Raw genomic sequence first — 4013 nt, 5'->3', positions numbered from 1 at the left:
GAGCATTGTCGTTGTACCTTTCTGTAAATTTTGTGTTCAAGAAGCCACTGAGAGAAGCTGTTTACATCAAATCAAAGTCATTAGGTGAAGAATGTAAATTTGCATCTTTATTTAGATTAGAATATTTAAACTGATGTCAAGTATTGTCAGTAGCGTCAAGGATGGGACCATTGTCTATAAAGGGATGAGCGAAATGGCAGCAAAAAATGTGAAAAATGTGGAAGGAAATCGGCCATGCCACTGTTCTTTTAACAAAATATTCTCATTACTGTATTCTGAAACAGTTCGCAAATCTACTCTTAAAATGCTATAGAGAACACGTACGGCCTCCACCTGTCCACCCACCTTCTAATGGTGCATCCCAACCCGGCACACTGAGCATCGCACTAGATGATGTCATTGCAATTATCCAAGAAAAAATATCCTTGTCATGAGCGGAATGATGTAAGGGGTGCCCAAGTGTTATTTTTTAAACGCAATTACTCTCTTCTGTAGTCTTCCTGCCAGGAAAATTCCAAACCATGTGTATAGCTAGTTATAGTTCTAATATGCATCGTCACCCATTCATTAAGTATCTTTCAACATGTCAAACAATAAGTAGTATCTCGCATCAAACAAAATTCCTGAAAAATGGCCGACTTTGTCCCTTTAATGTGACAGTGTGCAGTGTGCCTCGACCATGTTCATCCTATAAATTACTCCACGACTAATTGCGGACAAGTAAAATCCTAAAAACCAAGCGATTTCAGAACGCCTATGTCACAATCCACGATAGAACCTTTCCACCTGCCAGATGTTCACAAAATCTTCTCCAAAGAGCTGACACAATTGCTTGAATATGTCGTAATGAGTAGCCCTACGCGTAGCTTTCCCTTTACAATTGAATGGAAAATTCTGGCAGTGTTTGAATTTCAACGTGGGGATGCGTTCTTACTACACACTAGTCGGGTGAGACTAAAGATACTGTGATAAAAACACCACATGAGACAATCCGGGACACCACGTAGAAATATTGCACAGCACATGTTTAAAATCATTTTGTTGTTTCTTTGGAGAACAACAATGATGTGAACGATTTTGCAAATCCGCTGAATGAACTAAATCTCCATCGATAAGAGTTCGCCCAGAGAAAAGATATTAAGCTTTACTGGCTGTCTTTCAACTTTGTGTAATGAAAAATCACCGTTTGATGTACGACGTGAAAACCATTGTGACCTCAACTGATGAAAATGGCTCACAGGACTCTATTGGGTTATCCATGATGACATTTGTCATTCTTCATTTCATAATGGCACCATAAATGTGCGACGAAGTATGGAAATGCTGCAGTCTCCACGGCTTGATGTACGATAAGAGAACTCAAAGCAGCGGTGAATGCCGTAGTTCCCCGGACGCGTGTACCTTGTATCACTTTCGCCGTCTGGCAACATTTTTTTTGAAAATCGTATTCGGCAAAAACCCCCAAGGAAAGGGAAGGAGAAACTAATAGATCACATTATTTGTAGAATTTCCCCGCTGTGTCGAGCCGGGCGTCAATAAATAACCCACGCGCGCGCCTACAGGTGACCTGCGGTCGCAATTATATATTTGACATAATTGCTCGCTTCGGGGAAACAAGTGCTGTATCAGGAAGTCAGCGCTTGTGTATGGGGTTTTGATTCTGAAAATTCATGGCCTTCTATAGCTATGTAAATTTCTTTGGCTCATATTGCGGAGCTTTGACTGTAAATTATTTTTATAACCGACCATAACGTAAAGAAAATCGTGTCCAAACTCCGCCTCGTTAACTGATTGTAACGAGATTTCGATCTGAAATTCATAGATTTTTTCATGATAGCATTTATGATTCGGAATATGGATAAACGGCCGAACATAAAAATCTATATTTTCATACTGATGGAAATATTAAAGTTTCACGGGCACATGCGAGAAACCTACAGTCGACAAGTGAAGTAGCTACCTCCTTTTGTTGAAGCAATCACCACGTGCCTGACAGAAGGTCAATCCGTTACCCAAGACATTTACAAATTACTCCGTACAATTCTCGTTACCATCATCGCTATCGTCACCTCTTTAGTCGCCGACGTCACTAACGTCGTCAAAATCATTATCATCTTCGTAACCCAGGGCATCATGCAACAAAATGAAACGACGATAGTTTCTCTTGAGTGAGCCTTTAGCTCCCGGGAGGGGCAAGTCAGGATGCAAATTACTTTTGGTGGTGGGGGATTTTGCGCGTCAGCATGCATACACACCACTCTGTAAAGTTGCAAACCTTTTCACTACCCGACCTTCACGCTTCAGATGATTTTCCCCAAAATCAGCATTGCTGTAAAAATCTTTACACAATTTTGCTTAACAATTTGAAGTTCGTCTTTTGACCGCCCCATTCACAGCATCTGTGCGAAGACTGAAAATAAAAGTAGTAATCCCGGTACTATTTATTTTGTGGGAGTAAACGCTATAGTGTGTGATTAACCACTTCCTTTTACGTTGTAGTGGGCCAGTAATAAAGTAAAGATTGTGCGGATGTGATTTGCGCTCCCAATCCTCAAAAGGACATTTTCAACGGGAAAGGAAAATAGGCCAACATTTTCGATTCTCCATGGGTGAATTAAAGCTTTGTGGCGCTGAGCCCGAGCTGTGTTGCTACGTCCTGAGTGGAAAAAAAATGCTAAATTGTGATTCAAGTCCTCTGGAAAATAAAGTGCAATAAATAAATAAATAAATAAACAAATAAATAAATTAAAAAAAAATAAATACTGTTCATGTGATGTACACACGCGTATACATCTATATTTGAAGCCCACGTTTGAAGTATGAGCTGTAACCTCCATAAATGTAATAATCTCCACAAATGTAATATCAACCACAAATGTAATAAAACAGTCAACCATTAATGTAACAACCCGCAACCACAAACAAATTAACCATAAATGTAATAAAACTCAACCATAAATGTAATAAACTTGAACTTGCATATGTGATCATTTGTTTATCAATGCCCTGAGTAAATAATAACTTTAATAAGACTTGTGTAATGTTATTGCATACTTTCCTGAAACTAGGTTTCCTTTCTGAAACACAGAATAGAATACTTTGAGAACGCTATCAGAAAACTGCGAGGTACTGATCAAACCGTTGGATAATGGAAGTGGAATAGCAGTTCTAGACACTGATAATTATATAATAAGGAAGCGTCAAAATAACTCGTCAACCAGTGATACCACACAAAGTTTATGACAGATGACTCAGAACAAATAACAGAGAAATATAAAACCTTATAACAGAAACTTACGACACAAAACATGTTGACGAGAACATATATTTCAATCTAGTAAAAAACAATACGAACACTACCTTGAACACAGTAGAACAAAATTAGACATCCTGTTATCCCTAGTGAAAAGTGAAGGAACAAACTTCAAGTGGGAGAACATAGGAATACAGACAATCTATCGATTATTCCACACAATTTATCCACTGAAGACAAATTTGAGGCGATCGATTAAGAAAGTACGGCAATTTTCGAAAAAACGGCGTTAAAGGATCGTAGTGTTATACAGTCTTCCCCACTCTGGAGTAGAGACTGCACTGACGTTCAGATTACAGCTGTGTCTAGCCATGGCCAATCAGTTCTGTACACAAAACAGGGAAACGTAAAATACACTTTCAAATATACAAAACACACTAAACGCAAACAATTAAGAAATGAATAATGTGTTGAGTTGCTTTCCTTATTACATAGATAAATATTTAAGTGCTAATTCCTCAATTGCAACAACAAAATGGATTTATTACATTTATGGTTGATAAGTACTACATTTATGGGTGATTTTTTTATTACATTTATGGTTGCTATTCATTACATTTGTGGTTGGTGTTTTTATTACATTTATGGTTGATTTTTGTTACATTTATGGGCGATATTACATTTATGGGTGCATTTTATTACAATTGTGGTTGATATTACATTTGTGGAGATTATTACATTTGTGGAGGTTACATGAGCT

The sequence above is a fragment of the Ptychodera flava genome, chromosome 14 (genome assembly GCF_041260155.1).
Source record: "Ptychodera flava strain L36383 chromosome 14, AS_Pfla_20210202, whole genome shotgun sequence".
In the NCBI taxonomy this organism is placed as follows: Eukaryota; Metazoa; Hemichordata; class Enteropneusta; family Ptychoderidae; genus Ptychodera; species Ptychodera flava.
Note: the sequence above shows the minus strand (reverse complement) of the source record.